Source organism: Puma concolor, chromosome A2, assembly GCF_028749965.1.
Source record: "Puma concolor isolate L17-30 chromosome A2, mPumCon1.1.hap2, whole genome shotgun sequence".
Taxonomy (NCBI): Eukaryota; Metazoa; Chordata; class Mammalia; order Carnivora; family Felidae; genus Puma; species Puma concolor.
The window spans coordinates 37,310,332-37,335,035 of record NC_141668.1 but is presented as its reverse complement, the minus strand read 5'-3'; the positions used below and the strand labels follow the sequence as shown (position 1 = coordinate 37,335,035).

Here is a 24,704-nt window from a genome sequence, read left to right as displayed (position 1 = left end):
TACCTCGCCTACATGCATTTGAAGAAACTTTTATAGTTTTATCTCATTTGTTTACACTCCTCAGTGGGATTTGATTTGAAGGAAAAATTCTGCTGCTTTAAATATTTTTTAACATTCTTTAAAACATTCTGGACTGAAATGTGGCATATGATTAATCCTTATGTAATTTTCTTCTTAACCTAAATCCTTTTCTTTCAGCACATGTCTTCAATGAATTGTGGCTTTTTTTTCTGCAATAGGCTTCATTTAATAAATTTTCTACTATGTTTATAACCAGATACAGTATTAAATGGCCTCATTCATTTATTAAAATGCATTTATTCAATACATATTTATTAGGTCCTGTCCATATACGATACACAATCTATGAGGCCTCTAGAGAAACAAAAGAATTGGTCCTTGCTTTAAAGGAGCTTAGAATCTAATGAAAACTATTCAGAAAAATACACGAAGATATTTTCGTTAATAAGTATAAACAAAGTGCAGTGGGGGCTTGGGAGGAGTAATGAAACCTGCCCCCAGGTTAGCAAGGAGGGAGTGCAATCTAGGCAAAGGATACACCATACTCATGGCAAATTCTGGGAACTGAAGGACAGTAATGTTGAAGAGTGAAATCTGGGTGTGGAGGTAGGAAGAAAGGACAAGGTGTAGAAAAAGGCAAACTGAGACCAGAGGTGGAAGCAGCGGACACAATGGCCTTTTGGGATGAGCAGAAGATTTTAGATTTCATTCTGCATCTATGCAGAGCTATAGGAAAATTTTGAACATGATAGCAATTCCTTCCCAACCTATTTGGGTTTTAATATGTATCATATAAATCAATATCTTCTGTGTGAGATCATATTTGTTTTCAGTCACAAAAGTATGTGTCAGATGAATGAATGGATGGAAGGATGGATGCATGTTGTTCCCCAGATCTCAAACCTTTCCATTACTACAGCACACATATTACTTTGTGCAATTCCATTCACCTTAGCATTAAAATACTTTGAAATAAATTTAATCAAGGAGATGAAAGATCTGGATGCTAAGAACCATAAGATGTTGATAAAAGAAATTGAAGACACAAATGGAAAGATGTCCTGTGTTCGTGGATCAGAAGAATTAATATTGTGAAAATGTCCAAAACATAAGAAATAACAAGTGTCGGTAAGGATGTGGAGAAAAAGGAACGTTTGTGCACTGTTGGTGGGAGTGTAACTCAGAGCAACCTTTATGGTAGACAAAATGGAACTACCATATGACCCAGCAATTATACTTTTGGATATTTACCCAAAGGAAATGACACACTAACTTGAAAAGCTACATGCACTGCCTTGTTCAATGCAGCATTATTTACAATAGCCAGGATAAGGAAACATCCTAAGCGTCAATCAAGGGATGATCAGAGATACAGAGCACAGATTGGTGGTTACCAGGGTGGGAAAATGGGTAAAAGAGGTCAAAAGGTACAAACCACCAGAGATAAAATAAATAAGTCACAGGGATGTAATACACAGCACAGCAACTATAGTTAATAATATCCTATTATATATTTGAAAGTTTCTAAGAGAGTAAATTTTAAATGTTCTCATCACAAATAATAAATTGTAATTATGTGAGATGATGGAAATTTTAAATAACCTTATTTTGATTATCATTTTGCAATATCCAAGTGTACCAAATCAACTCTTTGAACACCTTAAACTTACATAATGTTATATGCCAATCATACATCAGTAAAGCCCGGAACAGTAATTTATCTTTAAAAATTCACCTAAATTTGACAACCTAAAGCATAGGACGATTAGCAATTATATTTCAGTTTTTTTACCAGATGATAAAATTAAGGTTTCAGGAAAATGTGTCCTATTTCTTTTATGCCTTAAGATGCCGTTATCCTCCAAAATGCAAACACACACACACACACACACACACACACACACACACACACACTGACTTCTGCCCAGAGGTTACTTGCTGTTCAATTTGCAAGGCACAGACCTGCTCCTGGGCTATATACTGGGGTACAGGCCTCTGCCCAGGTGGCTTTGCCCTCCCGTTACTGGGACCATAGTCAGGCTTTCTCATCTATCCAGTAACTTTCTTTTTATAATTGCATCATCACTTCTTTTCTTTGTGTTCAAGGCTCTGGCCACTGATCACCATCTGTAAGGAAAAAGTCTCATTTTTCCATTATTATACACACAGCCCAGTCCCTTTATTCTTTTTTTTTTCAACATATACTCTCACTCCCCTTCACCCTTTTTCTTACTCTTATTGTCTCTTCTTTTATCACAGTTCCTTTTTGCCTGACAGTGTCTCATAAAATTCACTGGGGTTAAATCTTTTGATGATTCTTCTTCAAGTGCTTCCTCTGCCCAAATTATATGACATTTTTGTTTTAGATTTGTTTTACATTTTCACTGGATTCAAAATTCCGTGATTTTTTCACATTGCTATCCTGGTACTCTGTGTTTTTCCTGCCCATTTTAATTAATTGCCTGATTATTGAACAAATATTCTTCAATTAAACCTTTCTAAATCCACCTGGCATGTGCCTTCAGTGGAATAAAAGTGAACATTGGTAGAGACTAGATCACTAGAAACTGCTTACTAATGATGGCAATAAATGACAAGGTGGGAGACATAGTTCACATTTGAATTTTATGTTTTCTTGGGTTTCCTAAATTCTATTTTTCATTTGCCCAACATAAATAAAGAGTTCTCTGCTATTATCAATGTTTGCCTTGATGGGCTTCTCTGAGATGCTAGGTTGGTTGGTTGCCCACCCTTTATTAGTTTTTAAAACCTGGATGATAAATCCATAGAACTGAATTTATTTTTTAATGTGACCTAAGACAAATTACTTAACTTCCCTGAGCCTTAGTTTTCTCATTTGGAAATGGCAAGTAAGATCTAGTTCACAGATATTTGGGAAAGACTAAATCAAAGGTATTGTAAAACCACCAAGCTTATTGCTTGGAATATGTTAAGTGTTCAATAATTGTTAGTTTCTTTCTGTCTTCTCTTTCAATAAGATTTTTTTTAACATATAACATTTAGATTCTAAGAATGTGCCTATATCACTATCTTCAAATTACTTTCATAGGTAGCTTTATGATTATGTTAATAATATTTATCTTTTAAAATGACTAGAATCAAGAAAAACACAGGACTTTAAAATTAATTTTGAGTCTATCAGGTTTTTTTTTTTAACACGTAGCTATCAAAGGCCCAGATGTGTACCATATGAGTTGATGAAAATGTACATAGGAAGTTGTGATAAAAGCTTTTCTCTTTAGTCTATCATATCTTAAATTCAAGGTTACTCTTATACAGCTGGTATATATTAAATATAATATTTTGAGTTATATCAAGAATGGATGGTCTAAAAAGTATGGAAAAGTTGAACTGAGGATTGGGAGCATTTATTCCTGGGACACGGTAAAGTTGGGATGGAATCTGTATTTCTAGAGCATCTCTTCAATATGGACAAGACATCACAATTAGAGGGAAAAAAATGAATTCCATTTTGCCAAAAATGTAGACTTTTGTTCATCTACAGTCTCTTTTAAAACAAAGAAATGAATAAAAATTCGTCATATGCTCGTAACATAGCCCATACTGGTAACAGTGCCTTTGGAAAGTGCACTTCTTCAAAAATTCTTGAGAGGATAGAAGTTAAAAGAGACCGCAAATGAGAAAGAAATAGAAATTAATAAGATCAAGGGAAGGTGTTGTGGCAAACACTCTTCGTTTCCAATATATCAGCCATTCCCTCTAATCTCTTTTCTAACAGAACCCTAATTTGTCTCACTTGGCAATGGACTCAGCCCCAAGTGATGAAATGTGATTGTTTCAGGGAAGCCAGTCATTAAAATTTTGCCTCTTTCCCAGCTGTTCTTGAGCTAGTGGTGGCATAGTTCAGAGCAGTGAGACATGAGGGGAAGTCTGCTGGGGAGCTTTCGGCAAAGCTTTTTTTTTTCTCATAAAAAGGCACAGGAGAGAACATTCTGAAACTGTCCCACCCCACCCCCACCCCCTTTTCTTGCTTTGAACATAAGACCTGGCGTTTTTGCAGAAAATCTTGTAAGCATCAGGTCGCAAATACAAAGAGAAGAATTAACACACCAAGGGTGATAGAACAAAAAATAAAAATAATCTGGGTCACAGATAGCATGTTTAAGCTCCTGGACCAACCCTGAAAGCATGCATCTGCAGATTTCTTGAGGCACAATAAATGTTCTTACGTTTTAAACCACTGTTGTTCGAATATGCTATTGTTTAAAAGCAAAAGAATTCCTGACTGACACAAGAGTTCTCTTTTTGCTTTGGGGTTTGTTATTACAATTATTGCTCCTGGCAGTTTTTTGTTTTGATTTTTATAATGTAACATAAGCACAACTGTTTGAAAAATGAAAAATTCAGACGGTCCTAACATCCCCAAATTGGAAGCAACCCAAAAAGTCATAGGTAAGTGAATGAGTCAGAAACAGTAGTATACCTGTTCAGTAGAATACCATTCAGCAACAGCAAAGAATGAACTATTGATACATACAACATGGATGCACTTAAAATCATTATGCTAGCAAAAAAAAGCCAGGATAAAAGACATATGTATGTGAGTCAATTCATACGAAGTCCTAGAACAAGACAATCTAACCTGTAATTTGCTTAGATATTATGAAATAAGCATAACTGTGTTAAATAAAAAAAGGAGAGGATTTTTTTTTCTTAAATACTATCCAGGGACATAAATAGACCTTTGCAGTATGTGCCAGGACAACCCATTATCTCTTCTTGTAAGTCTGGGCTTTCTATGTCAGGTGTACATATTTTTTCAACTTTTAAATTTAAAAGAATTATATGACTACAGGAATATTAAAAGATACTACAGATATGCCTCAGTCGGTTAAATGTCAGACTCTTGGTTTTAGCTCCGGTCATGATCTCATGGTTCGTGGTGAGTTCAAGCCCCACGTTGGGCTCTGCGCTGACAGTGCGGAGCTTGCTTGGGCTTCTCTTTCTCCCTCTCTTTCCTTCTTCTGCCCCTCCTCTGCTCACTCTCTCTCTCTTTCTCTCTCTCTCTCTCTCAAAATAAATAAACTTTTAAAAAAATGCCACAGAGAGGTTCTATGTACTCTTCATCCAGTTCCCCACAATGGTTACATATTACAAACCATAGTTTAACATTAAAAGAAGGAAACGGACATTGGCTTGTGTACAACCTGTCTGTACAGTTCCATGACATTTTATCATGTATATGTTTGTGTATCCAGCACAACAATCAAGATCCAGAACTATTCCATCACAACAATGATCTCTCAGTCTACTCCCTTGGTCACACCAACTCCTCTCACCCCAGGGTCCTAATCCTAGGAACCGCTATTCTGTTCCTTATCTCCACAATTTGGTTATTTTGGGAATGTTATATACATGGAGTCATATACTGTGTGACCTTTGAGTTTGACGTTTTGCACTCAGCTTAATGCCCTTGATCCAACCAAAGTATTTTGTGTATCAATTATTCATTCCTTTTTATCAGTGTAATCCATGGTGTGGATGCAAAACAGTTTGTTGAACCACTCAGCTGTTGATGGATATTTTGGTTGTTTCAAGTTTTAGAATATTACAAATAAAACTTCTATGAAAGTTCTTGGATAGGTATTTGGTGGAACTAAATTTTCATTTCTCTGGGATAAATGCCCAGTATTGCAATTGCTGGGTTATATTAGTGTATGTTTCATTTTTTTTTTTTTTTTAAGAAACTGCCACATTCTTTTCCAAAGTGGCTATACCATTTTACATTCCCACCAGCAATGTATGAGAGAGCGTTTCTTCACATCCTTGCCAGGATTTGACATTGCCACTATTTTTTTTTTTTTAAATTTTATCGGTTCTAATAGGTGTGTAGTAACTAGGGATGTTAAACATCTTTTCATGTGCTTATTTACCATTTGTGTATCCTCTTTGATTCATGTCTCATGTCTTTTGCCAATTTTCTAATTGAATTGTTTTCTTTCTTTTTTTTTTTTTTTTAATTCTTAAGTTTTGAGAGTATATGCTCCAGACACAGATCTTTTTTTCACATATGTGGCTTGCCAAGATTTCCTCCTAGTCCATAGCTTGAATTTTTCATGCTTTTTTAACAGGGTATTTCACAGAGAAAAAGTTTTTTTAAAGTTTTGATGAAGTCCAATTTACAAATTTATTTTTGTTTTACATAATAAGCTATCAGTTTAGTTTATATTACTTTAGTAATATATTACTTTATAAAGCAATATAAACTAAACTTGTTTCAAGTAATAACTCTCTTCCCTTTTCTGGGTACTTTTCGAATGTTTACTTTGTAAATAAATAAAACAATTTAAACCTAGACTAAAAAGGACTAATCTAATAAGTAACCAGGTTACTTTATATAAATATTACCAAAATTAACTGTGTTATCATTTAAGCATTAATAAACTCAACACCCGTAAGTTTATTATCTTTTTGAAAATCAGAAAACTACCAAAACCAGAATCAGTAATTAAAAACTGAAAATAGATTTGTTTTACCATAGAAAATGTCATAATACACACAAGAAAAAAATATATTAGTAATATACTTTCCTTGTGTGATTTGAAAAATTTCTGCATCAAATCAATTGATGAATACTTTTTTCAGTAATTTTTTATAGTGATCATATGGTAATCTCACATCTCTCTAAGGTGAACCATTTTTCACAGTCAAATTATTTTTGTTTATATCATCATTACCAAAAAAACAATATTCAAGAATGAATATGGTCAATCATGTCTCTTCTCACATGCTTTTTTTTTTTTTCAGTTTGCATTTTAGAAATGTAGGTCCATAGTTGGCAAAGTAATAGTGACACCTATTCTGTTATACGAATGGTAAAGACAGGATTCACCTGAAACATTTTTAATGGAGCCTCCTCCACCAAATATCCACACAAAAGCATGCTTCTTGCAAGCCTCATAAACTTCATCTCCTGCTTAATGGCTAAGGTATGTGTGGAGAAACAAGTGTACCTAGTTGTCCTATATATTCACCTGAAGATGATCTGCTCTTGCCAGGGCCTGCCCTAGGAAAAGGCACGCACAGCTTTAGAAGGAGCAAGGTAATAAGGTAACACCTCCGCAGCCCAGGATATTCTCAAGGAAGCTCTTCCTGAGGTTCTGCCGTAGAACAGAATCGGACCGGTAAACCTGTTCCAGTAAGTGCTCAGCTCTGTTTTCTCTTCCAGCTGAGTTAGTTCTTGATATTACAGGCGTCTTTCTGAGGCATTGAATCCTTGGTGAACTTGATTATGGCAGAACTAAGGCTTGTCCTTAGAAAATCAGTGTAAAGGATGGTGCGGTGGAGGGGGAAGCAGAAAGGGCAATCTTCCAAGGTATGTCTGGCTTCAGTTTAAGTTACAAGTTTCTAGAGGTGAACTGCTTAATACTCAGTCAAGAAAAGCACTGAGGACATTTACTCTGAAATGCAAGAATTTTTGGAAACAGCTTGGGTAGCCAGTCACCTCTGGACCCTATTTCCTGACTACTCTTAATGAAAAGACTCCAAGAAATACTACTTTCATAACAAAAATCCATACCCAAATTCTTCAGGACAAATCTTGGATTAGGTGTCCTCTAAGCCTACATCTAACCTAAAGATTATGATTCTATGATATTAAATATTGACAGACAAATTACATGGACCCAATAAATATTTGTTGGAATTGAACTGAGTTGGATTCAGGAAGTAAAAGGGTCTATGTTTTATGACCGCAGGTTATCTAATTTTCACAGTCAAACAGCTGTATGAACTTCCTTTCCTTTGAAAGTCTTACATTTGTTCACCACATTTCCCTGCTAAAATCTGTGAGGTAGAGCTCATCTTAATACCATATTTTAGAGGTCAAATTGCCTTCAGTGGTTCATTTTAGAGTGTCTTTTCTCCAATATTATTATGTCCCAACATAGAGTTTTCGTATCTCTTATCTAAAAATAAATTACCTGAACTTGATTGCATATAGGATCAGGGACTAACGAACATGGATTTTTGCTTAACATATATTCAATTTTTTTTCTAGGAAAGATACTTTATGATTTATGATCCTTAATGACCTAGTTATTTGAAAAAACCATGGAAGGTATCAATGAGTTTTCTTCAATTGGTTAAAATATCATACATTTCTTTCACCAGTTCAGACATCTTTGTCTTTGATCCTGATTCACAGAATTTAGTGAGGAGGTGGAAAAGAGGATTGTTATAGAAGATGAATCAACAACACTATGGACAAAGGATCATAGAAGTAATGAAAAGATTTTTTAACTTCAAAAAATAAGTCAGAAAATGTGAGAATCTTTGGATAGGGAAATGAAATCTTACTTTAGCAGAAATTTATCTGTCTAGTACATACAATATATTCTTATGAGAGGAACCATATTTATTTATGATCATGAACTCAATGATAATATTCTATATAAGTTTCCTGAAGTAAACTCTACAATGCACTTGGTGTTCACAGTTACTTAGAAATATAACCTGAAAAAACTAAATAATTAACATACTCACAATATATATTTTATGTTATGAAAATTATTTTATATATCTATTTTATTTTACCAACTTTAAATTCACAAGGCAATTAGATATTATAAAAATTGATTATACAAAAACTATTATCAGGATCCAAAAATGGTTTTCTATGGTTTTTCATGACTTAATTTTTTAATCAACTGAGCATAAAATCAATGTTTTGGGTTTTTATAATATGAAGACAGAAGGCATTATTATTAACAGATTAGGCAATCTGTTTGTTTTAGCATGTTTACTGTAATTTGAGAAAAACACACTTATTGACTTGCTAATTTTTGCTAAACTAATTTAGAACTTGCTTTGACCTTCTCTACTCAACTACTGTAACTGTGCTATAACCTAATTAGGAAAACCTCAAGAGACAATGGTTGTTTCTTATGATTAAATATAAAGTGAGAATCTAGTTTTACTTTATCAGTTCACAGTTTGTTTTATTCACTTCACTTACTTCACTTAAGACAAAATCATTTAAGCTTTCCTGTTATATATAATCAAGGAAGAAAAGGCCTTTTACCTATATGAGTTCTTGAATGGCCTATATAGGACGATGCTGCGTTACAATACAGTATGTTTGCAAGTGATTTGTCTAAACTTGGAATCAGCTCTTCTCAGAAACAATGCTGTAAATGGTGTTCAGATACCCTGCTAGTTCATGAAATGCACATGTCATATGTGCCTATGTTGTTTATTTGTATTAAAAAAATGTGGAACACCACTTTTCTAGGTAAATTTTAAAAAGTAAAGTTGAAATGTAATTTTGTATTTAAGTTATGCTTGAGATAAATCCAGTTTTATTAGAGGATGTCGATCGGTGGGGGAGGTGGTACTAAATTTGCAGCAATTCTAAAAAGCACTCTAGGGCACTGTCTTTTCAAATACAAAATTTAAAATAGTTGTTTAATAAATTATTTAATTTTATCCAATTACAATAAGTCTTTATTGCAGAGGATTTGAAAATACAAGAGGAAAGGGAAAAAATATCACCTGAAATTAAGCTACTTAAATATAACCTTTTTTATCATGTTTTTACAGTTATCTATTGCTGTGTAACAAATTACACCCCCCGCCAAAAAAAGAAAAAAAAAAAACTTAACAGCTTTAATTTAACAAACATATTTTAGTTCATAGTTTCTGAAGGTCAGAAACCCAGAATTGGTCTGCTGAGTGGTTGTTGCTCAGATTCTCTCATGATGTAGGAATCAAGCTGATGGCCAGGGTGCAGTCATCATAAGAAGACTCAATTGGGAAAAAGAGGATTTGTTTCCAAGTTCACTCACATGGTTGTTGGCAGTCCTCAGTTCTTCCCCGGCTGTTGCCCGGAGACAGCACTTCCTCACCATGTTGGCCTCTCCACAGAGCTGCTCAGAATATGGCAGCTTGCCTGAGCGAGTGATCTAAGAGACAGATCCAAAACCCTAGACAGAAGTCACACAATCTTTTATAACCTAAGCTCAGAAGTGACATACCATCACCTCTGCCATATAGATGGAGCCTGGAACAATGTGGGAGGGGACTGCACAAGAATGCGCCTACCAGGAAGTAGAGATGATTATGGGTCAGTTTGGGGAATATCACAATGGTACATTTCTTCCTAGTCTTTTTTTTTTTTGATACATTTTTATATACTATTTTTCCACCGTATAACAAAAGCAGTTTATATGTTATTAAAACATCCTATAATATTATTTTAGTGGTTAGGCTATATTATATATTGTTGACTATAATCACTTCCATATATGCACTATTGTAAATAATTCTATGATAAACAGCTTTTGCATGAAGCTTTTCCATCTGCATTTTAGATAATTTCTTTTGGATTGCAGTCTAGCTAAGGGACTAATTTAAAAAGCTGTAACACAAGTTGCCAAATTGCTTTCCAATTGAATCGTATCAATTTAACTCACAGAGGGGTATAAGAGTATTTCGCTGCTCCTTTATCTGGGGACCTGAAGGTTTTAAAAGCTAATAGGACTAATTTTTAATTTTTTTTTCCTATTTTCATGTTCATTTCCATGTTTCTTCATTTCTTACATTACTAGCTCTGCTCTTAAACATAGCAACAATGATTGTGTGCATGTGTGTGTGTTTTCTGGGAAGAATGGGAGACAGAAAAAGAGAGAGGCACAAAATTAGTGAGAAACATTTTTGTAAGTTAAATGAAAAAGAAGCAGAAGAGGGAGGAAAGACTTTAGAGAGGAGGTAATATGTAACTGAGAAAGTATGGCCTACTGCTATATTTACTGAACTCAGGGTGGTGTTAACAAGGGAGGGATAGCAGGGGACCAGCATGCCTTGATGGGACAGAAAAAGGTGATTGACATGGGGGAAAAATTGGAGAATGCAATATCCTATGACTGTCCCTAGGGGACCCCATGGGGCCAGGATAACTGCTTTCCTCAGTTGAGAGCCAGAAAGGATGCTGAGGGAAAAGAACAAAACAAAACAAACAAAGACATGCGAATCTCTCCCTAAACTGAGAACATTTTAAAATGTTCTCTTACTTTCTTTTCAGTTCTTGCCTATTATGAAAGTATTTTCCCGTGGCAAAATCAGGACAAATTAGAAGTAATCTTTTTATAAACGTGCATTCTGTACTTTTGAGATAATTCAGGGAACTGTCTCATACTTCCTCACAGTCCTTAAACCCACCATTGTCCTTGGTATAACTGTTTTTACCACAACTTTGTGCTTTTGCTCAAAGGTTATAAGTTTTCTGAGGCTGCTGTTTGGCAAATTTAAACATTTGGTTAAAAGATGAGGTGGGGAGGGTAAACCAAGAAACAGACTCTCAACTATAGAGAACAAACTGATGGTTACCAGAGGGGACATGGGTGCAGGCATGAGTTAAACATGTGATCAGGATTAAGGAGAGCCCTCGCGATGAGCACGAGGTGATGTATGGAAGTGTTGAATCACTATATTGTACACCTGAAACGAATATTACACTGTATGTTAACTAACTGGAATTTAAATAAAAACTTTAAAAAATAAAAGATGTATTCTTAGATTTATTTTTTAAAGCTATCATCACAAACACACAAAAACATAGGGCTGCATAACTTGTTAGTGTAGCCTCAAGACATATTTTCCCTGGTCTCACTGTATCCTGGATATACCTCTATCTTAGGCTGTATTGAAATTCATGTTTTATTGAAATAATCCACTTATATATCTTCTAGTTCTCACTAGAGGGTACGTTCTGGGCAGGGACCTAATCTTATACATTTTTAATTCTCAGAATACCTACCACAGTGCTTAGTATATAAATATTTGTTGATCCATTAAATAATGCAGTTGGGAATAGGAATGCCAGATTGAACATACTTTTATATCTATCTGCTAAGTTCTTTCATATGAAAAAATAATGAAAATCTTCAGTTACAACTATTTTAGCCAGATGATTGGGTACAAAACAGACTTACAGATCTGCTGAAAATGATACACAGCTAAAAATATATCTTTATTTATATATATAGATATTATACATATATACATACATATATATATGTATAATGTTCTGAGAGCAAATATTTCACAGCTAAAATACATCTGTCTGGGGCATGGCATTCATTCATTCATTCCAAAGAAGATGATTAAAGACCTCGTATTTGTTAGCCATATTTGCCCTATTGGACTATAGAACTTGAGATTCAACTCCACTGGCCACAGGGAAGCTTGGTGTAATTCACACGTGTTTCAGACGTGTTCTAGAAAGCAGAGAGGAGGATGACGTAGAACAAAAAGAAACGAAAGTACGGAAGGTGATTAGAAAGTTATCCAGAATGACCAGGAGAGAAGTGATGAAATCTCGAAGTGAGGCAACACCACTGGGATAGATGGAAGAAGAGAATGGGAGAGGAAATAGTAACAGTGAACAAAACCTAATGCTGCTTGAATTGTGAGAAGACAGAGGAGGTAGCACATGTGACTTGGGTCTTTTGGCTTCAGCAACTGGTTGGATTGAGGGACTACTAACTGTTAACCAGGCGGCATGAGGAGTAGCTGCCCAAGGAGAGAAGAGGGCAAGTGGTACCTTTTCACAATTCATATGGTGCTATCCACAGGCAATTGATTCAACACATCTGGAGCTTAGGAGATGAGTATCTGTGGGGAAGTTTGGAAGTTTTCATTGTGAGGGTGGTAATGTAGATGATGGCAGAGGGAGGAAAAAGTAGAAGGAAAAGGAGGAGAAAGAGACACAGAAGGAGAAGAGGGAGAAGGAGAAGGGGGAGAGGGAGATGGCGAACAACTGAACTTTTATATGATTTGTTACAATTAACCACTTCAATACATCTTTTGGGTAAACGACTATGGTTACTACAGCCCTATGGTTATGAAACCAAAATAAAAATCTACACCGATGCAGGATCCTGATATAGTTCGTTTTTGCTCATAGCTTAAAAAAAAAAATCAATGTTGTATTTTTCTCACAGACTCATGTTAGCCTTTATTTCTGGAGTGTAGTGAAGACAAGCTGCTACTGAGATTATGGGTTTCGCCCCCTAGGAGTCCCTGAAGATCATTAACCCTGAAAAACATCATAAACCGTGGTTTGTGTTAGCACCTCTTGCCATCAGTTTTTCTATAATGAACACTTGCAATCAACAGTGATGAACCTCTTTACACTGTTGAAGAAATCTTGCAGACTTTAATTGACTTTCAAGAGAAACAAGTCATCAGACTTTTTTTTCCTCCTGTGTATTACAGTGGACATGACATGACAGTTAACCATCTTTAATACTGTACTGACATCCAAAGGTATTGCCATCAATGAGCCGTATCAGTTTCGATGGATGTGAAGAAAATGTAAAGAGATGGGGCAGGGGGTGGGGGGGGGGAGATGGTGTGACAAAAATGCCTTTTGTGGAGTATGAGGAAGGAGGATTATTATATGTCTAGAAATATGAAATAGTTCAATAATAATTACCAGATTTACTAATGAGGGGTATAATCTTGCTGTCATGTCTGGATCTTTGCTTTGTGATTTTTCAAATGAAGGGACTGGACTAGAGTATTTTGAAGTTTCCTTCAGCTCCAAAATTTCATTGCTATCGAGAGACATACAAACTCTAAAACTAATGTAATAGTAGAAACATCATCAAGCAAAGGGCTCTTGCATCAAGCAATTCAACATATTTAAGTCAATGTGTCAGGAAGTAAACATCAGGGATTTAACAATTTAGCTATACTTACTCTTGCAGTGATAGACCACTTCTCAGAAAAATCTAGTTCCTATGAATTTGAATCACGTGAAATTGTGATTTGTGTGGTCAAAGTTGCTCAAATGTAGATAATTTAGTATGATTCTACTTAATATTACTATTTCCAGGGAATGCCTACCAACATAAGCAAGCTGTTACATTTTTAAAAAAGTAATTATTTTCTGGAAAATAGAAATTTGGTAGTCGAGTCTCTAACACAGAGAGGGGTGAGATATTTTGAGATCATTAAAAAAAAAATAGGTCTAATGTATATATACTGTGCCACCACAGTGTTGTGTGAAAAAAAAAAAAAACGGAGTTCTCATTGCTTGATGGAGGCTTTTGGGTGAGCATTAGAATTCTTTATCCAGTAGTTGTCTTTTTTTCTATATTCATTTGGATAAAGCCTTCCTTGGCATGATCTTATGCCAGAGCAATTGATCTTTGTCTCTGCAGTGATATCAACCAGAACTGGAACCTGACATTAACTGTCTTTCAAGCAATTTTTAAAGACACAGCCGACCTCTTAGCAGAGATATGCTGTGTTTATAGGTTTCAAGATTACATATACTAACAAAGGATGAGGTTAAATTCATGAGAGAATTAGAAGTCTATTATTGGCTCCAGGACATGGGTGGCCCTTATAGCGGAGGCTCTTTCTATCAGTAGCCTGCTAGAAGCAAGTGAAGGGGAGGGGTAATGGAAGTCTGCAGTCCCACTGTTGATTTCTAAAGGCTTTATCTGGAAGCTGGCAGAAGTGGGGTATTTATTTTTTTCTGACGATGAGATGACTGGAGAAGCCGGGTAGCAGCATGAATTCATGAACGCCTATGTGTTGCTTTAGGACTCAGGTAAATTTAGGGTACATGTTATACAAATACAAACGAAAAGTATAGTTTGTGATTTCAAACAAACAAACAAACAAACAAACAAAAAGTTGGGAAAGCTCATTAAGATTTATTATAGGCCCCAAATTTTGTAGTCCCGAGGCTTAACGACAGATGGTGGTGTAACTCCACCAACATTCAATTTGACTTGGTAACATAGATTACCCTTGATTTGACTTCCGTGAAACTAGAATTTTCTCTCTTTCCTAAAATGTGTCAGGGAGGAGAGTGGTGATAGCGGAATGTCTAAGAGGAGTCTGTTTATTTGCTCATCTTCAGAAAAACTGTAGAGGACGGGGAAAAGTAGGAACCTGATAGGTGCCCGTTCTTAGGTGGAAAAGGGAAGATATTTCACCTTGCATTTGAAGACTTTTGTTACAAGCTATTTGAAGTGAGTAGTACAACTTTGAAGACGGCATCTCTAGCAAGAAAAATATAATTTAATAACAACCTGCCCCTTACCCTTTCTCCCAGCCATCTTTCAAGTCAGTCAAATTTAAGTATCAGTCACAATTGACCCCAGTGAAATGGCTCTGAAGAAAACACAAAACCAAAACAAACCTGTAATTGTTGTTTAACTGAAAGTTTGGGAGAAAGTAGCCCTACGTGTATGAATAATTCTATTTTGTAACAAATGGCTACAAATTGAAGCAGTCCGCTCGGGGAAGCATGAAACCGACATTTCTGATACGTGTCACTCGCGTACGTTGCTTTCCTTCATCCTGGCCTTGGTTAGTTTCATTTGAGGTGGGTTATTTCGCGCAAGAGGCGCTCGCAGAGACCATCCCAAACGAATTTATCTTTCGCCTCGACCGTCCCAGAGCAGGGGCTTGGAATTTGTTGATTTGCGGTTTCATCGTAAAAGGAACTTGCAATCAAATAAATTTTCGTGAGAGCACTTCGAGGTCCAGTTGGTGAAACTCCCCAGGTACCCGGTAGCCCCGTGTAACTTTCCCCTGGAACCTTTCTAAATGACTTTTGCAGCCCCACGTGCTGCAAAGGAGGCTTGAGCTGTGGCTGCGACCCTGCGCGGCGACTACAGGGACAGGATTTGGCTTCCCCCTTTTCTCTGTTAGGCAGTGTTTCGTTGCAAGGCTGCCACGATCCAGTGGGCTGACCAGTGACTTGTGCAAAAGAAAACTATTCGTTCGCTGTTTGCCCTTTCAGCGTTTTCCTCGGCTGCGGAAACCCGGTTTTCCTATTATTACACTTCAACTTTTTTTGGAGTCTGTTAGCACAGAGCGCTAAACCCCGGCCGGCTCCAGCTAGCAGCTAGGCGAACAAAGCCCGCAGTGTTCCGGGCCAGGCTGGGGCGGGGGTGGTGGGCGAGTTAAAGGAATTGCAAATAAATATATTTTATGACCACCCATCAACAAACTACGTGCCACCGTGGCAGCCCCTGGTAGCCGGGCTGTGTCTGCACTGTGGCCGGGGGCGGGGGCTGGGAGAGAGGCGAGCGCAGAGGGGCAGCGAGCCGCTAGCCCTGGGCCTGAACTTTCACCTCTCGAACCCGGGCCCAGCCCATTGGCTGCGGGCTAGGGGTCCGCCCGGGGCAGCGGCTCTTGGCAGGACCTGCTTTCTCAACTCCCTGGGCGCCTTCCCTGCGGGAAGGGTTGGTGGCCCGGGGAATGGCAGCAGGCGAGGACAGAATGGGGCGAAGTTAAGCGGGGGCATCCGGGGGCTGCGGGCTCAGCCCCGCTTAGAAAGACGAGTGTCAAGGGGACACAGCCCACTTAGAAAGAAGTGCTCCTCGGACTGAGATATCCTTTTGCACCCCTTGGCTCCTGGCTATTTGTATTCACAGGAGAGAAACGTCAGAGGCGGCGAATTTCACCAAAACGTGTCTTTGTGTACAGGAAAGAGAAGGGCTAACTAAACCCGCTCTTCTCCAAGTCTTTCGAGCGTAACCCTCTTTCTCCTCGTTGGGAACTTGAACTTCTCTTCCAAGTGGCCCGGACTCCTCTCTAATAAACCTTTCCCACTCACTTCCTCCAGACCCCTGGACAGAGAAGTAAATCGAGTCTGTGTCTGCGGGGGAGGAAGAAAGGGGGAAAGTGGGACTCTGTAGACCTCTTGACTATTCTGTTACCTTTTTTCACAAATCCTGTGGAAAGACATCCTCAGCTCTCCAAGGATTTCGACACCGTTTGCTCCTTGTCTTTTGCAAAATAGTTTCAGGTTAATTCATAGAATCCGCTTTTTATGTAGGTTTGCCAATGAAGCACAGACGCAGATTACTTAACATGAAATTATCCCCAATCTTTCAGAAAGGCGAGGTAGGGCCATTTGGGTCTGGCGTTTCCTAATTTTAAAGAATGCTCTCTCCTTCTTTCCCTGCTCCCATCTTGGGGAAGAAAAAAAAAAAAAAAAAAGAAAAAAAAAAGATCTGGGTTATTTGTCCACTATTCAGCCTGCATTTCGAAAAAGACAGTTTTAAAAAGAGTGAGAACACAATTCATAAGCAGAGCACTTAAGGACTACCTGGAGTTTAAAAGCTCGCAGAAAGCCCCGCAATTCAAAGCTCAACTCTACCTCGTTCCTCGTGCTCCTGGCAGGGGCCGTCTTCCCACGACCAGCCCCTTTGGCTTATTGACTTAATTGGTTTCACTAGAAAAGCTGACGGTGTGTTTACAGATGTGGGTGCCAGGGCTGCTTCCTCCCCGGGAGAACTGCGGGTTCTGAAGGGAAGAGTTGGTGCCAAGTGTGTGTGTGTGTGTGTGAGCTCGCGTCTGCCCTTTAGAGAAAGGGCGCGCTGCTCTTTGAGGAAAAGAAAGACTCAAAGGCAGAAGTTTAGTGCTGCTCGCCCGTCTCCCCAGCCACCCTCCCCCCTTTCTGCCACCGGAGATGTTAAAGTTGGCCGGGAAGAAGCCGGGGGCCAGGCTCTAATTCGCAATGGCCTCTCGGCTGCAGCTATTTGGAAGAAAGTTTCAGCGCCTTTCGGAACGCCACGCTTTGCCACTGATTGTCAGCTGAGCGGCGGGCTCAGGCGGCAGCTCGCCGAGAAGGCGGCGGGTGGAGGGTCGCGCAGCCAGCGGGCAGCGGAGCGACTGGCGGGAGACGGAGGGGAGGCACCGCCTGCGGGGAGCGGGCTTGGGGAAGAGACTGCACGGAGGAATCCCCCAGTCGGGTCCCGCGTCCCATCCAGGCCTGTCTGGTCCTGCCTCGGTCTCTCCCTCGTCATCCCCTTGGTCCCGCGTGGGCCAGCTGGCTGGGTCGTGCTCCACGGACGGGAGTTGGGACCCGGGTGCTGTGGAGGACGGGCCCGCGCATCCCCCGCGCCGGCGCCTTGGCTTTGAAGTGCACGCGGAGCGGGCTGTGGCAGTTTCTTCTCTCCTTTCATTCCGGGTACTTTGGCAACCCTCAGTCACTGATAGGGCCCGTCTCGAAAGCCTCAAACCCTAAAAGTCCCAGGTCTGCGGCCCCTTCCTTTCAAGCTCCGCCCCGGCCGGCCCGCCGCCCAGCCCCACGCCGGTGACCCGGACGGAGCCACCACGAGGAAGCCCAAGAACTCCTGGGCCCAAGTGAGACAGGAGCCACGACAACAATGAAGAGTAAGAAAGACACTCGGCCTCTCTCCAGCCCAGGCCGCGGAGGCGCACACCGTGAAAAGAAAGGCCAATCAGCATTTTAACGCACGCTTGGGTCTCCCTGTCTCACTACCATGCACTTTTAACTCCCTGCCACCGAGGGCTTTGGATCCCTTCGAGGCTTTCTGCACTTCACGTGGAATCCCCTGTTTCATTTGCCAGCAGCTCCGTCTGCTGAGAGGACGTACTTTGGGGACTGCCAAGAAGCAGCAGACACAACTCGGCTTTGCCAATACAGCATACGGTTTTGTTCTCTCCTCCCTCCCCACCCCCTTCCTCGACGCGCCGTCTGGGCCGAGCGGGAGGAGGCGGAGCAGGAGGTGGGGAGAAGGGTGGGGGTGGGGGAAGATCTGGCACAGAACAAACAAGTTCTCCAGCGAGTTGTTTACATAGCAGGTGGACCTGACGTCAGCCAGGAGGCTCCACTGCAAAGCCGAACAATATTCTGCTCCGCGTTTCCCCCTCCTTTAAAGAAGTTGGGGGTCCGGGGGAGATAGGTAGATGGGGGCGACAGGCATTCTAACCGGCTGGTTCCAAACCACTTTGGGGACCAACTACAACCAACAATAACAACGCAAAGTGAAACAAACAAGTGGCCCGGCAGTACTTCAGAATCCTCCGAGGCATCCCTTCCCCCACCCCGCCCCTCGGAGGAGAGGCGGCTCCGCGCGCAGTGTGTGTACAGTTTGCATTGCCAACAACACGCGCGCGCGCCCGGGTGCGCGCGCCCGCCAGCGCACACTCACACACATAGACACACATACAGACACACACACAGATCCGGGTGGGGGGAGCGGCAGCGCGAGACAGCGCGAGCCTCCGAGAAAGCGCGAGACACGCCGGCGCGTGCAGCTCCGCGGCGGCCGCTGCGCCCCGGCTCGAGCCCCGCGCCACCCGCAGCCCGCCAGCGAGCGCCCGTCCCGGTTATTTATGCGGCGGCCGCGTCTGCTGGCTGCGGCTTCCTCCGGCCCCCCCCAGGGCGCGCCCCCCACTCGTGGCAGCAGCTGCCGGGACTCGCTCGTGGGTGTGCTGTTTGGGGGCTTCTGCCTCGGCGCCGCGGGTGCCACCTCCCGGGACGCTGCCCAGGCGTCCCAGGTCGCGGTAAGTTTCTTCGCCCTCACTCTGGCGCGCTGCACCTCCGCACCCCACCCCGTCCCAGCCACCTCCACGCCGGGCCGGGCTGCGACTTTACTCTGCTGCGCGCTCCTCCCGCGGCGGCGGCGGCGGCGGCGGCGGCGGCAAAGTTTAGCCCCAGCCGCTGAGCTTGGTGCGGCGGGGCGAGTGTGACATGTGTCAAATTTCGGCTCCGCGTCGGGGTCGCCTTCCGGACCTAACATCACCACTTGTTGTTCCTTTTCATTTTGCATTGTGATGGGGGAAGGGAGAATCGACAGAGGGGAGATTGCCTTTGGCTCAGGTTTAATTTTTAGTTTTGAATATGCAAAATTTTGCCTCGTCCAGAGAGACCGCGGCTGGAGGAAAATGTGTGTCGAAACACCAGATGTGTGTTTGTTTACTCTTTTATTTTTATTGTTTGTTGTCTCTTCCTTCCCCTCCCTTCCCCCCTTCCCCCTGGGAGGAGAAACAACAGTAAAAACATCTGGCGGTTGGAAGCACACTATTGATCCAACTGCTGACCTTTATTTACTCAATTGGGCAAGTGCATGCTGCTCGTCCGTCTCTAAGTTAGGCGCTTCGGCGTTCATTTAAGAAGTACTTTTCTGGGAACTAGAGGCGGAGAGGGGACACAACTGTTTCTCCAGTAAGGAAACTCCTGGCCCCTAGTGATGCTTCGGGATAATGGTGCATCTTGACTGCTGCCCCCAGCACGCTCTTTCCCCTGTCCACAGCACGACCCGCTTCACCCGGGATCTGTCCTAGTCTTACTTTTACTCTGCTTTGGAAAGGTCTCCTCACTCTGGGCGTAGGTTTAGGGTGAACTCGCGCCTCCCGGTTCTTTAGGGAGGGAATGTGGGAGGGGCGCGGGCACCTTGCGGAGAAAGGGAGGGCTTCTCGCTTGGCTTTTACCTGTAAGTCGGTGGAGGCCCCTGACGAGCGGAGGGCAGTCGGTAGCTGGGGGTTGGCTTTAACCCGGGCAGAGCTCGTGTCCCAACGGCCCTTCGCGCTCGCCGCGGCTCACGTGCGGCGGCGGCTGCACGGCAGGACCCACTGGGTGGCCGGGCGCGCCGCCCGCGTGCCTCCCGCGCGCGTCTCCCCGCCCTGCAGGCCAGGACGCGCCCCGACACCCCGACCTCTGGGCGAGCGTCGTTGTGGACCCTCGCTTGTTGAGGGCGTTTGGGCCCGTCTAGAGCAGGGAGGAGAAGTTGCCCTACTATCCTCAGACTCTGAGATCTCTTAGGTAAGTCTCTCAGGGCACCTGGCGCGTGGGGTGACACCGATTAGGAGGGACCAGAGGGTAAAGACACGTGCGAGCCTGGGGCTTTTGAGAGCGCAACCGGTGCAAGTTTTGCATAGGGACGACTCCAGGGAGGCCTAACTGGACACTGGCTCCTCAGACTCCGGAATCCCCAAGGAACGAGACCCCATCTGTGTATTTGTTTATTCGGCTTTTTAACCAACAGATTTAAACCACTTAATGGACAGCTGCTATCTGTAATGCTTATCCCCCCCCCCCCCCATTTTCTCTCACCACATGTTGCAGTCCAGTCAGTTTCTTGGTCTTGAGGATTATTCCTCGAGTACTGTTTGCTCCCAGGTGGGCTGGCATTCCGGACGTGGCCTGGGTGAGTGCTGAGGACTGGCCGGAGGGAAAAAGGGTGTGAGAGACCTGTGGGAGTGTGTAAGATGTGTACATATATAGTCATCATGGATTCAGAAGTGCTTAAAGAGCTACCTCCGCAACATGCCCAGAGTCTATTTGGAAGAATAATTAAGTAGTAGCAGGTAAGCCGAGGGGAGAAAGTGACGCCCTGGTGTCAAGTAGCTGAAGTGGGACGTTTTCCAACTGGAAGTATTTGGAGAGATTAACTTTTAGAAAACAAAAGTTTGCCTGGAAGGCACCTCTTTGCATGCTCTCCTAACTCAAATAGTTTGGTTAGGCAGCCGCGGAGACAGGAGGGGTGTGTTTAATAGCAAGTCTATGTCACAGGTCAACACTGAAGCCAAGATGAGCTTTTAGATACTCTCCTCTTCAATCTTGCATCGTGCGGTACCTTGGGAAATGTTTTATGTTGTCAAGGGGCCTGTTTATCTTTTCTGTCACTATGAGTTATGGATAAGTATATTCTCGGTGTACTGGAATTTTAAAATGTAGTGTTTGTTTAATACTGTTAATTAAGTTACAGTTTGGATTTATTTGTGTATACCATTAATAAAGTGGGTATAAAGTTATGTATGTGATGATCATTAGGGTCCTAAGATTTCATTTTAGTTTAGAAGCTTTTTAGAAGTCATTTTTTCTTTCCTTCTTTCCTTCCCCTCTCCCATCCTCCCAGTTTTGTTACTTAAGGAGACCCAGGTTCAGTCCTTGTTCAATTCACTACTTCCTTAAGAACCCCACTATTTCATTGTTACCCAAAACTGAGTGGAATAAGTGTTTAATTGTGATTGAGTTACTAACTTTTAAAGAGGAGACTGGAAACCTGATGATACATCACTGTAGGTAAGTGAGGGAGGACATTCCATTTTAAAAGATCATCCAAAAGTTCACGTTTCAGTACAAGAATGCAAGAATTTTTAAGAGTATTTTCTTTATAATTCAATTTAAGGAGTGCAGTACATGCTTTCTTTTTATATACAGATAACTAAAATGTTACAATTGCACTACGGTGGATATAGAATAATCAAAAGAAATTATATACAGATAACAATTATGAACTATTCTTAACTGTTTTTCAAAATTCCTCAACTTGCATTTTGAGATTTAGAGTGATGGACATTTTAGAATTGAATATTGTTTTCATAGAGTTCATACTCTGGAGTGGAAAGAGACCTTTAATCACATTATGACATGACTAGACTTATTAATGGTTGTATCTAAGTAAACTGTCATTGAAGTTTTATTTATTTGCACTGGTGATAGTACAGTGGTTTTGCTTTTACAAATAAAATAAAATGAATCCTTGTAATATTCTAGAAACCTAAATAGGGGGAAATTGTTGTATGTGGCACACTGTAAAAATAGGAAAGAAGGTGAACATTAAATTTACAGATAACTTGTAATGAGAAGTTCTATTCCTTTTGTACAAGCAAAAATTTAAAAACACAAACCAATTCTCTTTGTAGAGCTATTAGAATTATACTTTATGAAAGTATATTTAAATATGTGAAAATATCTTCATGGTTTGACTGAGACTCATAGGGCATACAACAGTATAATGAACATAGCCAGACAAATTTACCAGACATTTTTATTTCAAGAGAAAATGTGAGGGATACAGAACTCAATTACATAAAGGGCATATTATTTGTGATATTTTTAAGGATTTATAGCTGGCTGTGCCTCATCACCCTTGTCTATTTCTGTGTTGATAGTCTCATGTTAGATCAGCTATTAGTTGTAATACTGATAGAAAACTGAATGATGGAAGTGGTCACGTATTTTCTACCTCTCTAAATTAAATCAGAAAGAAGCCATTGACTTGTAAGAGAATGTCACTGAGAAGTTCTCTTGACATCATTGTTGCTAGACAAAATTGCAAACCACCACTGAATTCAGAAATAATAACAATTTCATTGCAATTACTGAATACTAATTCTTGGCACACTCACACTGGTTTTTTTTTTTTCCCCCTTTAACTTTGTGGTAGATGGGAGTACTCTTAGTGATAAATGAATGGATCCAAAATGTTCTAACCAGTGCCCAGATTCACACTGCCCTTTAAATAAAGAAAGCCTGTTTCTTAAATTAGGCCCAGTGAGAGCTTAAGGTTTACATAGACTTTTCAAAGTAAGCTTACTTATGTACCCCCTAATTTGTGGAGTTCTAACAAACTTGATCAGACCCAACCCAAAATGATAACTGCTTATTTTCTTAAGAGTCTGAAAAAGCAATACAGGTGCTTACAACTTGCCTTAAACATACTGCAGTATTTATGATCCACAGATAATCTAGTGCCTAATTCAGATGTTATATGTCATAGTTTAGTTCTATTTTTTCTTTAGATGACATAAATATTTTCCTAGATCCAACTGTGTATTTCTTAATATACTTGGTTTCCAGCCCTATAACTTCCATAGTCTGTACAAAGTACTTTAAGTTCTTAGGTCTTTTTTTTTCCCCCATGTGGCTTGAGTCATTTTCATTGATTTTTTTATGGAGTTGTTCCAGAAATTTAGCATCTTCATTTGTTTTTCAGAACTTCCAGGTGGACCCCATTACTGTGTTTTTCAGCGCCCTAACTAGGTATAGTTTGGGGAGTTGTCTAAAAGTACCATTACTTTTTTTTTTTTTAAGTCCCACATTGTTTATGTGAAAATTCATTACTATTGAATTACATAAATACTCATATGGTAGAATATTTTTTTCCTGTAGAATATTCTTTCCTTGTAGGTATTCTTACGTATTAAAATAAATGGGCATTTACTTCCACTTGCTGATTTACTTTTGTCTTGTCATTACCTCTGATGTATTCTTGTATATATTCTTTTGCTCTGCTCAGTGTATTTATCCATCCCCCTCCCCCAAATTTCTAGACAAAACAAAAAAGGGAATAACGTTGGTGAAATATAAAGAAATATTGTGACTAATTAAGAGGTTAGTGTTAGAACATTGAGTGGAGAGAGGTCCTTAAAGAAGATTTAGATTCATAATGTTCCAACACTATTCATATTAAAATGAAAAGTAAACCTATATATATGTGGTGACTTATTTTCAGTATTTACTAAAACTGTTTTTTCTCTAAATAGATGCTTCAGCAGTTTGCCGTTTTCTCAAATGCGGCATTGTTAAGAATTGGCCTAATTCTTAGGAGAATAATGTTAACTTTGTAATTGGAGTGACTAGGAATTTGTGTTTATCTATACAGGTTTTTGCCAGGCAGCTAAATTAAGAGTATCATGGCTCAAAAATGAGCTATAATGGTATCACCCCTGTTTCACTTTGAACCCTAATACTTTTTCATTTTGTAATTATTAACTTTGCTTACTCCTTACTGTATTTCTTCACCTGTCAACTTGCTTTCTATGAACAACTGAAATTCTAAATTACGCTTGCTTATATAATTTTATCTAAAATTTTATTTAAAATGCATTTTCTCTGTAAATTATCTATGAAGGGCCAGGTTTAGCCTTTTAAATTCCTTGATATTTGAAATATGTGTTCTTGGACCTATACTCTACCAATATAAGTCTGTTTCCCATTCAGTTGTATACCTCCCTCTTCCTTCAATCCACCAAGGACTTCTAGAATATACCTTCCCATTATATTGATAAATATGTCTTCATTCCTGTCTCTGTGGCAAATTATTTTTATTAGCAAAGGCAAATAAAATTTAAAT

General features: G+C 40.3%; 1 protein-coding gene and 1 long non-coding RNA gene across 10 annotated transcripts in view; one reads left to right on the top strand and one right to left on the bottom strand.

The window, feature by feature from the left end:
* The window catches only part of LOC147583100 (uncharacterized), a 32,294-nt gene extending 11,284 nt beyond the window's left edge, over window positions 1–21,010 (bottom strand). Inside the window, exon 1 of the long non-coding RNA XR_015245456.1 lies at window positions 20,897–21,010. This is a non-coding gene — a long non-coding RNA (uncharacterized LOC147583100). The remainder of the gene's footprint in view (window positions 1–20,896) is intronic.
* Window positions 18,631–24,704, top strand: part of FOXP2 (forkhead box P2) — a 570,611-nt gene continuing 564,537 nt past the window's right edge. For 3 of the 9 annotated variants that reach the window (XM_086692029.1, XM_086692022.1, XM_086692037.1), the window contains exon 1: window positions 18,631–19,347. The gene's annotated coding sequence lies outside the window, so the exon portion shown is untranslated. Of the gene's footprint in view, window positions 19,348–19,392; window positions 20,606–20,633; window positions 21,151–24,704 lie in introns of those variants that run through there. The other 6 variants (XM_086692056.1, XM_086692009.1, XM_086692070.1 and 3 more) reach the window with 4 other exon arrangements.